We start from the raw sequence: 13,335 nt of genomic DNA, 5'->3' as shown, positions 1-13,335 counted from the left end.
ACTAATGTAAAAAGGTCTAAGGGGAGACCACATCAAGTAACATACTTCATACATACATACTTCACCAGAAAATAGTTTTTTTAAGGGCAAATGAAAAACTCTTTTAAAAACATCTGATAAGAATCTAAACGAAATGTAGAAATGTAATCTATAACCTACCACCCTTCCTTGTAACTGAAGAGTAGCAATTATGAATTCTGTATTCTTACACCCTGAAAAATCAGGGCCAACTTCCTGCACAGCTCTTATGCTTAAATTGTACTCGAGTTGTGCTTTATGGTCAATTTGGATACAGTATACAGTTGTTTTTAAGCTGGACATGAGATATGAACAGACACACGTTTCTGTACAGCCTTCATTAAGAGCATAGCTAAGACTGCAAGGAAGTCCATTCCAAAAGAGCTGAATCTGTCAAAACACTGGTTACCTATGCATGTCACTAAATATAAAAATATACAAAATTAAACAATTTCAATCTTGTAGTTATATCCCATTTGAAATTGTACCTAAATGGAATAATGTACTGTAAGAATGTTGACAGCTCCCAAATAAAAACATTTATGAGTATTGGGCAGAAAGTATTTTAGTCAGGAATAAAATAAATGATTGTGCATAAATCTTAACCACTTAAGCCCCGGACCATTTGACTGGCCAAAGAGCAGATCACTTTTTTGAGATTCAGCACTGCGTCGCTTTAACTAACAATTACGCTCTCCTGCGTCGTGGCTCCCAACGTTTTGGTGGTATTTGATCACCTCTGCGGTTTTTATTTTTTTGCAAACAAAAATAGAGCGACAATAAAAATAAAAAAACACATTATTTTTACGTTTTGCTATAGTAAATATCCCCCAAAAATATATAAAAAAACTTTTTTTCCTCAGTTTGGGCTGATACATATTCTTCTACATATTTTTGGGAAAAAAATCGCAATAAGAGTTTATTGATTGGTTTGTGCAAAAGTTATAGCGTCTACAAAATATTTTTATGGCATTTTATTAATATTTATTTTTTTACTAGTAATGGAGGCGATCTGCAATTTTTAGCATGACTGCGACATTATGGCAGACACATCGGACAATTTTGACACATTTTTGGGACCACTGTCATTTTTACAGCGATCAGTGCTATAAAATTACTGTAAAAATGACACTGGCAGTGAAGGGGTTAACCACTAGCTGGCTAGGAATGGGTTAAGTGTGTCCTAGGGAATGATTCTAACTGTTAGGAGGCGTGGCTACAAGTGACACATCACTGATCACTGCTCCCGATCACAGGAAGCTATGATCAATGACAGTGTCACTAGGCAGAATGGGGAGACTCTTGTTTACATTAGCATTTCCCCGTTATTCCTCTCCATGAGACAATCGCGGGTATCCCGTGGACATCGAGTTTGCGGGACCCGCGATCCTACTCATGGAGCTCGCAGCAGTTTCACGCACATGACCACATGGCGGAAAATTCAAAAGGACATACAGGTTATGCCCATTTGCCCAGCCATTTCATTCTGCCGACGTATAAGTACATGCAGCGGTCGGCAAGTGGTTAAATACTGACTGATTATTACAGGGGTCTGCCTCTAGGAGTCAAGCCTGTGATTATCAGGGTCTTGCAATGTCTCATGGGACTTGTAGTTTCACCACAGCTGGAGGGCCAAGGTTGCCTACCCATGGATTATTACATAACCAAGTGAAAATACTGTATATATATATATATATATATATATATACTGGACAAAAATTAACTTACAAAAAGCCTTCTACTGAAGGAACCAGAAAGCACTTAGCACTGGTACCATATAGTGTCCAGTAAAATATGTTACTGTTTTTTTGTCTTCTTCACCATGACATGATTGGTTATTTCAACTCGATCCAGACGTCATAAATAATTGTTAGTCATATAGCAGTTAAGCCTATTGTCCATGAGTGAAATTGTCCTGCTGCTGGCCAATTTTTCACAGTTGTATCCTAATTTCTTTAGTAAAAACCCTACCAGTGTTTCTTTGTCCTAGTCTTTGGCCTAGTTTAGTTCATTAAAATATCCTGCTGATGGACATTTGTACACTGCTGTATCACCTGTAGCCTCTTAATTTTGTTGAAGTAAAATACTTGTCTGTTGAAGTAAAATACTTGTCTGTACTTTAGTACATTTCTGGAAGCCCTATTTATATTAAAGGAGCACCATTATTAGTACCCTGTATTACACATTCTCCAAAAAAGTAAAAAGTAAGAAAACACATGCACACACTGTAGTCCTCTCATAAAAATATAAACAATATCCCTAAATGTAAATCCACCATTTATCATATTGTAATTCCATGTTTCAAGCACATCCACCCGACACAATTAAGTAAAAGTGGGCTTCCAGATTCCTATAAGTCCCCCCAACAACCTCCACATTCCTTTTGGAGGGCAAAATGTGGAGTTTGGAAGAAAACATTGGCCAACCCCCTCCTACTTTGCAAGGTACCATGCAATATTTGTTGAAGGGCATGTAGTCTAATGGGGTTCAGAACGGGAGAATGCATGCTCACTGCCTTCCCTGTCCTGGCCATCCAGGTACAAGGTGCTTTTCAAGAAGGGGGGTTGCTTTGCCCTTCTTTTCACGGCCACCCTGGCTGAATTTTAAGGGAAGGCCTATACATTTTTTTCTGTTTTCTTTGTAAATGTTACTTTTAAAGGGCTACATTATATTGTGCTATAACTTTACATGCATCCTCAAAGCATTTTTTTAAGGTTTTGAGTATTTTGAATAATTTCTCTTTAAATCTAATAAAAATACTCTGCCCCATCGATCTGTATTTAAAAAAAAAAAGGTTTTGTAATTGGTTCATATTTCCCATGGCATTGTCCAGCTACTCAAGCTGCCTTTTTTAAGATTAGCTTGCCAAATATCCCTGAAAATATCTTGACACATAGAAGCTTCTGTAGTACAGATTAATTCAGGTAACAGATTTATTTTCCCCCTCAATTGATATAGTGATGTGTTCAGTTTACCTGGCAACTAAAACACACAAATGAATTTGGGATGAAAAGAGAAAAATAAGAGCTTGAAAAAAGGACATGAGTGGAGAGAGGAAGAAGCAGATTACAGACGTAAAGGGAGACAAGACTCTTATCTGGAGGAAAAATAGATTTTTTTTTCTCTGTCATGACACCACAACTCTTCATTAAACTGTTCGTTCTTTCACCCACTTTATCACTTTGATGGCTGGGAAAGGGATCCATGACCTTTTCTCACTCTAGCTGCTATGTGAGTTAAATTGTCTCCGTCATAAAATGAAGAATTGAGAGGGAGATTCAAAACGTTTGTGACTGTTCAGTTTAAAAATACTGTGTATCTTACGCCATACTTTGTTTAAGGCAAAACAAAGATAAGGTCATGGCTCAGTGGGCAAGACAGCAAAAGATGGACATGTCTTAGCTATGTGCTGTTAGGCTTTACAGACTCTTAGGTTTCAAAAGGCAGAATTATTCTAAGCTAGAGTTAAATCGAGCATTTCTATAATGAAACCTGAAGGGTTTCATAGTTTAAAGATAAACTGTCTATCTGTAAGCCCCAGCCAAATTAAAAATATGTCTTGATTTGGAATGGGTGAACGAGGCAAAGCTTGGTTCATTTGATGCCCGCTGAACACAGAAAGAGAGCTGCTAACCTCAAACATATGGCCTTAACCCCATTAAATTCTATGCAAGCTGGATCTTGTTATTTTTTTGGCTTTTTTTCAAGAACAATCTGTTTTGTCAATCTTTTGTTGGAATTGATAGCTGGGCACTGCCGTGAGGGACATGCACCAATGCAAAAATACCATTTGGTAGAAAATGCTTCAGGGATGCTTTAAACTGACGTGAAGTTGCACTCTTGCAATGTACTCATGCAAAGAAATCTATTGCTGCTAAATAATAGATCCCAGACAGCTATTATTTGTTTGTTAAAAAACAGCACAGGGCCCCCCTCTCAAAATCCCTACCAGACATTGATGGATGATCTGGTATCGGTTTTAAAGGGGGACCACGTGCCATTGTTTTAGCTAATACAGTAAACAATGTGGAATTAAAAAGTGTGGGATCCCCTCAAAATCTCTACCAGACACTTATCCAGTGACTAATTATTTTGTTTGAATTTGAGAGGCATCACATGCAAAAAAAAAAAAAACAGCCTAGGATACTCCAAAAATTCATATCGGACCCTTAGACCCTCAAGTATATATAAATAATGTGCTGAGCTTGTGCCATCCAGAGTACAGTACACATATCTGAATCCAGAAATAAATTAAATACAATACGTAAGTGTAAACCATTAAAATAGGTATTCAATAAATGTGCAAAAAGTGAAATGTGTGCTATGCCCGCTGGGATATAAACAAGTTCACACACAGTGCTGTATATAAAAAATGTGCAAAATAACAGGCTAATTTATGCTATCCCACTGGGATAAATATTGGTGATCCCCAAATATCAATCAGCCCATATAAAGTGCCATATCTTCATGCAGAAAGCTTTTCCTCGTATTCTTTATTTTTGTCAAAAAATATGCATCACTCCACATCATCTCTGCTCACCCATCAGTTGTGCTCTCACCTGATATAAAGCATCTACCTAATTAAGGGAGGTCAAACAGCACTGTTTAGTCCCTTCAGGACTCAGCAGCAGAAATCCTTGAACACACATCCTTCCTTCTCAATAGACCTCTTACTTTTCCAATCATTAGATGTGGTGACTGCATTAGATTTCTTTTTTTTCAGTCTTTTTACCCTACACTTTCATCTGGTGGTCAAGCCAGTAACACGCCGTTCTCTATTAGAGTGTCCATACTCTGGAGGAAGGAACAACAGAGACTCCTTTGGACAGCAGCATTCAGTCTTCTGCATACACTATCCACCCCCATAACTGTTTGCGTTCCAAAAGCTGTGATAAAGTTGCATGATTTTTAGGGTAGCCCAGGCAAAATTAAAAAAATTATGTTCCACAAATACCATTCAGCCTGGATGGCCAAGAAAGTGAGAGGCAGCCAGCATGTGCTACATCCCCCTCTGGAACTATACCAGGCCACATGCCCACAAAATTGGTAGGTGCCTTACATGGGAGCACACAATTCCTTTAAAAAATGTAAATAGGTAAAAAGTAAATAATAAAATAGACACATTAGTTCCCTAACAAAAAATAAAAATGAATAAATAAATAAACCACGTCCCTTGATGTAAATCCAAACATCAATCACGTTGAATGATGCCTCAACGACCCACCAACACTTCACTGAAACATATCTGAACAGATTACACAGATGGTGATTGTTCTCTACTTTACCTGTAGTACAAAATATGCATTATACTACAGACAAATTCACTGATTAGGCTGGTAAAATATTTTGAAATTTTAACTTTTTCTTAGGTTTTAAATTGAGCAGATATTTGAATTGCTGTCTGTGTCTCATTGGGGAGATTTTCCATCACTTGTGTCTTGCGACCCTGTCTGATACACATTAAAACAAGTGTCCCCATCGAAAGATTTCACCTGTAGTCTTGGCCCAGTGAAAACATATAATTTTAGATTTGGCCCCAGTTTCAATCCTACAGACATTGGTCACAAGGACAAATAGAGAGTTTGAATCTTCTACAAAGGACGCACACAGTAAAAAAAAAGAAAACTGATATACTGTACAATATAATCTTTTCCTGCCTTACCCAAAAGGAAAAAAATGGCTTTGAATAATATGTTAGGAGAAAATAAAAATCTGGACTCAACTAACTATGCTATAACATGTTACTAGTCCTTCATTTACATTTAGTTGATCACTGAAATTTTGTTCAAATTTTTTTTGGGGACAAAAATAAAATAAAGCATCAATTGAATATTGTTCTTGGTTAAACAGGGGCAGTTACATTTAGAAAATTGTATGAATTTGTACTTAAACTGTGTTTTTTTTGTTCTACCAAAATATTAAAAATACAAAGAAAAGGATTTGCATGGACTCTTGTATATTTAATTCATTGTAATTATTTCTGAAACATACTCTAAGGCTAAGTAGTCCCTGGTTGAGGTTTTAAAGGACACATTATGGCAGAGATGATAATTAAACCTTATCAGTGAGGGCAGGTTGTTGTGTTCACTGAATAGATGAAAATTCAGTAAGCTGTTGGACAAGACGCTCTGTCAGGTTATCTCTGCAAGTCACCTTCATTATATACAGAAAGCCTATGTAAGGAAGTATCAGTCAATTACATTGTCTATGATAATCTAAGCTATATATTGGGAGAACGGGGAGAACAAGAAATTATAAAAAGGTAAGGAAAATATAACAATATAACAAAAACAAGAAATTAAACATTTTACTTAGAGGGACATTCAACATGAATATTATCTTTTTAACACAGGCCTACCAGGTGAGGGGCTCTAACTTCTAAAGCCAATCATATTGTTTTTTTTATGGCTCTGATTGCAGCTATATTGTATTGTTTCAGTCTATGCACACAAATTTGTTTATATGAATAAAATTACACTGTGTAAGGAACCATGAAATCAAAATGGAAAAAGCAACATTTGTAACTGAAAAAACATTGCGCTGTTCACCTGCCTTTGGTCCTCTCCGCCATTCACAGGATTCTTACTATTATTGTCTCACAATGCATCACATTCTGTGAATGGAGGAAGGGATGTTAAATGCCAGGATCTTTCCTGAGGGCTGAAGAGGGCAGTGTAACATTTGTCAGCAGCAGGTACTGCTGTTGACCGGAAGATACCCACCCAGGACAGTATCCAGAGGTGCTAACAGAGGCACAGGAGGAAAGATCTTTACCAGAAGTTAAAATACAAAACAGTATAAAAGAGGGGAAGCTGAAAGGGCTTACAGTCTAATGCCTTGTACACACGGTCGGACATTTCGACCACAAAATCAGATTTTGGCAACGGATTTTGGCTGAAAATTGTGTTGCATACACACGGTCGCACAAAATTGTCGGTAAATGTGATCGCTCTGAATGAGGTGACGTCAAACACGTACGTCGGGACTATAAACGGGCCAGTAGCCAATAGCTTTAGTCTCTTAGTTTATTCTGCATAATCTGTGATTTTTAGTGACTACTGTGACATTGCGACAGACAGATCGTAGACGTTTGACACTTTTTTGGGACCATTAGTATTTATACAGCGATCAGTGCTATAAAAATGCACTGATTACTGTGTAAATGTAACTGGCAGGGAAGAGGTTAACACTAGGGGGCGATCAAATGGTTAAATGTGTGTTCCTTCATCATGTTGTAACTGTGTGGGATGTGAGTGACTAGGAGAGGAGCCATATTGTTTTTCCTACTTCATAGGAAGAAACTATATGGCTCTTCTGACAGCACAGCGATTTGTGTGTTTACACACACAAAAATGCACGTGCTGGCGCTTGTGCACGCACGAGTATATCTGCGTGACTCTCCCTGCACATACTACCCACTGTCATAAACTTTACACTCCTCTCTCTGCACATCCCACCACTATTAAAACAAAAGGAAAAAAGAACGGTGCCCTCTAAATGCAGCGTGTTTTACAATAAATTTAATATAAATGGATTAAAAACACTCACATGGGTGCAGTAAAATTCCAATGTATAAGTATTCTTATACGCTGGAATTTTACTGCTCCCATGTGAGTGTTTTTAATCCATTTATACTAAACTTATTGTAAAACACGCTGCATTTAGAGGGCACCGTTCTTTTTTTCCCTTTGTCTTGTTCCAGAGCCTCTTCTAGCTTTTATGGATTGGCTGCCTTCTATATATTCAGCAACTTATCATCCTTATATGGAAATATTTATTATGGGTTTGTTCTGAAAAACCCATGTATACTATCAGTTCCCATTCCCCGTTCGTGTCACCCCCCCCCCCCCCCTTTTTCAGCTATTTGTATACAGCCAAATCCAGAGTGCCCCATATTAACCCCTTGTTCTTTGTCATCTAGCACTATACACTCTACACCCCTCTCCTGGTAAATACTATCCACTGCCATACACTTCACACTCTTCTGCCTCCACATACTATTCACTGCCATACACCCCATACTCCTCTCCTGCACATACTACAAACTGTACATTCCCTATGTAACATTACCATATTCTGCACTGTAAGTAATCCCAGACTCTAACTTTAACCACACCCCTATAAGCCACTCCCAATATTTAGTGCAATTTAAACCATGCCCTACTTTTCGCCATGGCATGCGCATCATTTCTTTATTTATTAATATCTGGGGCCCACTCTTGATCTTGCACACGAGCCCATCCATTTCCTGATATACCCCTGGATACAGGGTAATATATTTGGGCAATGATGTCACTTAGATTCTGCCCCTAGGTTTACATTTAGCAGCAGTGACCGTGAGCTGCCATTAGAAGAAAAGGGAGAAATAAGATCAAATATGTTGGCGGGTTTTTTATCTTTGGTCACTGGACATTTTTTTTTGATTGACAAGAATCTGCATCATTAGATAATATGACTTTATTTTTTTTATTTTTTATAAAGGACTTGTGAAAAAGTATGTGTGTTATTTGGTATTAACTTTTTTTGTGTGTGAATGAGTAGACAAACTATGTACATCTTTATTCATTCATATGGAGGGCTGTATCTATGAGCCTATAGAACAGATCCCTCTAGTTATGGAGATGAGGAAAGGTGTTCTGTAGTTCTGTCCTAAGCATGACAACATACTCCTTGATAGATATGCTACAATGAGTGAGTTTTGTCACCTTAAAGTGGTGTTTCCCCCCCAAAAAAAAAAAATGATGAAAATTCCTAAAAAAAACTAAAACTAAAAATTGAAATTTTTTTTAAACTCACCTCTAAATGCCTGTTGCTAGGGGGTCCCTCGTAGACTGCTTCCTTCAGTACCTAGCGTCACTTCCCCTCTGTGCAGTCAGTCATCTGGGACACGTGACAGGTCCCAGATGACTGCGTGGTGTATCATGGGAATTTGTACAGACGATTGGAATTTCCAATCTGAACTTTTTCCGACTGAAAAATAGAGAACCTGCTTTCAATCTTCCAATGGAGCATACACACGTTCAGAATTTATGACCAAAAGCTCACATCTGACTTTTGCTGGCAGAATTTCTGATCATGTGTATGGAGCTTAAGAGGCTACCTGTTTATTCACAAACTGAAACACAGTAAACAGGAGGAATTGTTACTGATCACACACTGTGTTCATTCTGGAAAGGAAGGGGCGGTAACATATTTACCAGCCCCCTATTCCCCAGCCTTAAAACACTGCCCCCCCCCCCCCGTGTACTCACAGTTGCTGCCAGCAGAAGAGGAGAGGAGGGAAGTCAACAGCGTAGCTGGGGATGGAGGGCACACAGGGTGGACCGGACAGAAGGTGGCGGGGGGGAGAGCTGATTTCTCTGCAATGCAGCCGGAGGGAGTAAGCCAGCAGAGCTGCAAAGATATCCACAGGAGTCACAAGACAGTAGAACTGGCCTTCCTGTTTGGCAGGTGCCCGAGCACCCTATTGAACTGATGCTGGGCTCGGTACAGGAGGGTCAACTGTGCTGCCTTATCAGCAGCCATGTTCACATGTACAGTATATCTAGCGAACAATGACAATACTGTACATTCTCTTTTAAACATATATGCATAAATTAGACTAGTACCTAATTTTCTGTAACACCTGAACATCCCAAGAAAAGAACCATCGACATTTTACAGTACTACCTTATTTTAAATTTGATGATGGAACTATTTAATGTATCAGGTTATGTTACAAACATATGAGAGGACTAAACAAGGGACTGCTATTAATAAGTAATTCTGGCAGCACAAAATATGTCATCTCTTGATCATCTATGGACAGTACTGGTAAGAGTATTGTTCCTTTAATGGAATGACGTATATCAGTATTAACAGCAATGAAACAAGTCACCTTCGATTTGTTTTTAATAAAGGACATAACTGCTATTTATGGTTTGACATTGCCTAAAAAATTTACATTTTCTCTGCAGCTCTTCAGTGTTCTACAAGGTGGAAGTCATCAGATGCCATGTTGCTTTATTGATTAACAGATCAGAGTATAGGCCATTCACATATCTTATGATTTCTCTCTGTCAATTGTGTTTTTGTGGCTTTATTGAATTTGTACAAGCACCATATTCTTTTTAATAGATACTAAAGCACAAGGTCAGTTTAAAGCAGCCCATGCATGTCAATCTGTAGCACAATATAGCCAACGCCATAGCAGATAACCTCTCTCATACAATACCCATATAACATTAAATATTTTAGATAATATAAATAATAATCCTGCACACCAGTATACAAACAAACTTGCAAGCAAAAAGTGAAATAAAGCATTTTAAAATAAAATAAATGAAATGTGCTTCTCTACTTTCAAAATAAACATTGAGGTTGGCTTACTAAAATTGTAAAGTGCAAAATCTGGTGCAGTGCTGCATAGAATCCAATCAGATTCAATTTTTTTTTTAAATCCTAATTAAACAAGCTGAAGTTACAAGCTCATTGGCTACCATGCACAGCTGCACCCAATTTAGTAAATCAACCCCATTGAAAATTACATACATATGCCAAACTTGATCAATGAAATGTCAACACATTAAAAAAATTGTGTATTGAAAGCAAGGTTTTTGGTAAAAGCAAAAAAAATTCTGAAGTACTTTTGAATGACATTCATCAAGTCATCAAATGTACTGAGAATTCTTTTGCAGATTGTTTCATGAATGTTCAAAAATCTACTAATGCCGCGTACACACGATCGAACTGTATGACGTACTTAGTCCGTCATACAATCCGATGGACAATCCGGCGTACTTTCCACTGAACGGACTTGACCACACACGGATACACAAACAGTCCGACGAAAGCTTGCGCGATGACGTACAGCACGTACGACGGGACTAGAAATAGGAAGTCCAAGACACAGCAAAGCCCTGTAAATCCTTTCTGGGCATGCGCCATTCTTAGTCCGTTGGACTAGCATACTGACGACCGTATTGTCCGCTGAAACCAAAGTACGACGGAAAGATTTTTGGTCAAACCAAAATTCTTAGTACTCCGGACTGCACGCTGAAAAAGTCCGCTGAAGCCCACACACGAGCGGATTGTCCGTTGAAATGTGTTTCAACGGACTAAGTACGTCATACAGTTCGACCGTGTGTACGCGGCATAAAAATAATTTTACAAAACTCTGGTTTGATCACATCTTGAGTATGCTTTCCAGCCCTGGTCACCAATCCTCAGGAAGGATGTGCTTGAACTGGAGATAGTCCAGAGAAGGGCAACAAAGCTGGAGGACCCCAGTTATTAGGAATGACAACAAACTATTAACTATTTCACCAAAGGTCTCAAAAGAACACATACAGACACACAATGAATTTGGATGAGAAGCGTTTCAATCTCAAACTGCAAAATTGATTATTTACTGTTAGTGTGGTAAGGATGCAGAACTCCCTTCCATAGTTGTGGTGTCATGGTGGCCACTCACATCACTTCTTTTGCTTTTAATGTGCTGACTGGTTTTGAGCTATGGGTTTTTGGGCATTGTGTGTATTACATCAACTGCTGCATCCACTGCTACAAGCAGCCATTTGTTGTATGACATTTTTGTAATTTGCTTTTTATCTTATATATTGCATTTACATTAAACTGCAAAATGGCCATCCCTGAGGAAGGAGTCGAAATTACTCTAAAATGTGTTGGAATTGTTAATGCAGATTTCCATGTAACCTCACCTATATTGCTTCCATGCCATGTAATACATAGTTTGGTAATATATATTCAATTTTTTCATAGCTCAGCAATTTTATTCTACTTGTATCTGTATATTACTGTTTCATGCTATGTAAATTTTGATACTATTAAACTTAAAATTTTATACAGTTTTGTTACGCGCCTGTGCCTTTAATAAAGTCCCACTTTTTAGGGGGAAACATTGTTTTCCTACACTAGAAGGATGTTGGCTTATTAACCACTTCCCGACCAGCACACGTCGATGTACGTCGGCAGAATGGCACGGGCAGGCATATTGAGGTACAGGTACGTACATTTTTATATGCTGCCCTGCCATCGCCTGTGCGCCACCGGCAGTGCGCTCCCATGCCGGTCGGGACCCCGTGAGTCCGGTCACGGGTCCCGCGGACTCAATCGCTGCAGGGATACCTGCGATCATCTCACGGGGCTGCTGAATGGGGAGATGCCGTTGTAAACAGCATCTCCCCGTTCTGCCTAACAAGTGACGCTGATCTCTGCTCCATGTGATTGGAGCAGAGATCAGTGTTCACTAACACAAAGCCCAGCCCCCCACAGTTAGAAACACGCCCCTAGGAACACTTAACCCCTACACTGCCACGCCCTGGTTAACCCCTTCACTGCCAGTGTCATTTACACAGGAATCAATGCATTTGTATAGCATTGATTGCTGTATAAATGACAATGGTCCCAAAAATGTGTCAAAAATGTCTGATGTGTCCGCCATAATGTCGCAGTCACAATAAAAATTGCTGATCGCTGTCATTACTAGTAAAAAAAAAAATTATTAATAAAAATTCCATAAAACTATCCCCTATTTTGTAAACGCTATAACTTTTGCGCAAACCAATAAATAATCACTTATTGCGATTTTTTTTACTAAAAATATGTAGAAGAATACGTATCAGCCTAAACTGAGGGAAATTTTTTTATATTTTTGGGGGATATTTATCATAACAAAAAGTAAAAAAGATGCATTTTTTTCAAAATTGTCGCATTTGTTTATAGCGCAAAAAATAAAAACCGCAGAGGTGATCAAATACCACCAAAAGAAAGCTCTAGTTGTGGGAAAAAAAGGACGTCAATTTTGTTTGGGAGCCACGTCGCACGATTGCGCAACTGTCAGTTAAATTGACGCAGTGCCAAATTGCAAAAAGTGGTCTGGTCTTAAGTCAGCAAAATGGTCCTGTCTGAAAGTGGTTAAAGCAGATAAGAAGTACCTCCAATTTTTGTTATATTATAGTTATGGTGTCAGTGGGGAGTGTAGATAAATAAAATAAAACCTTTTTGTGTTTCTTGATTTTTAAGACATGGTTGTTCCAAACAAAAACTTTTGGGATTACTGAGCTTATCTTAAAGATCTGCCAATGAATGGTGTTGTATAGTAAATTTTGAGTGCAACATATGTTTTATACTGTGGAATTTTATTATATATACATGTTGATGTGAATACCATTTAGACTTTTTGAGTGAGCAACTGTGCTATCATATGATTTGAGATTTGAAACTCTTAACCCTTGAAGTTTCACGAAGGCAAAGAGAGAGCACTGCTTGCAGTGATGTTGAGAGATAATATTGACAGAGGCTACCTTCTGAACTACA

General features: G+C 38.3%; 1 protein-coding gene across 1 annotated transcript in view; it reads right to left on the bottom strand.

Annotated features, from left to right (window-relative positions):
* The window catches only part of GRIN2D (glutamate ionotropic receptor NMDA type subunit 2D), a 1,088,828-nt gene that overhangs the window by 355,687 nt on the left and 719,806 nt on the right, over positions 1–13,335 (bottom strand). The window lies entirely within an intron of this gene.

The sequence above is a fragment of the Lithobates pipiens genome, unplaced genomic scaffold, assembly GCF_037356315.1.
Source record: "Lithobates pipiens isolate NorthernLeopardFrog02 unplaced genomic scaffold, aLitPip1_a1.2 Scaffold_27, whole genome shotgun sequence".
In the NCBI taxonomy this organism is placed as follows: Eukaryota; Metazoa; Chordata; class Amphibia; order Anura; family Ranidae; genus Lithobates; species Lithobates pipiens.
Note: the sequence above shows the minus strand (reverse complement) of the source record. Positions and strands in the feature narration are given on the sequence as shown.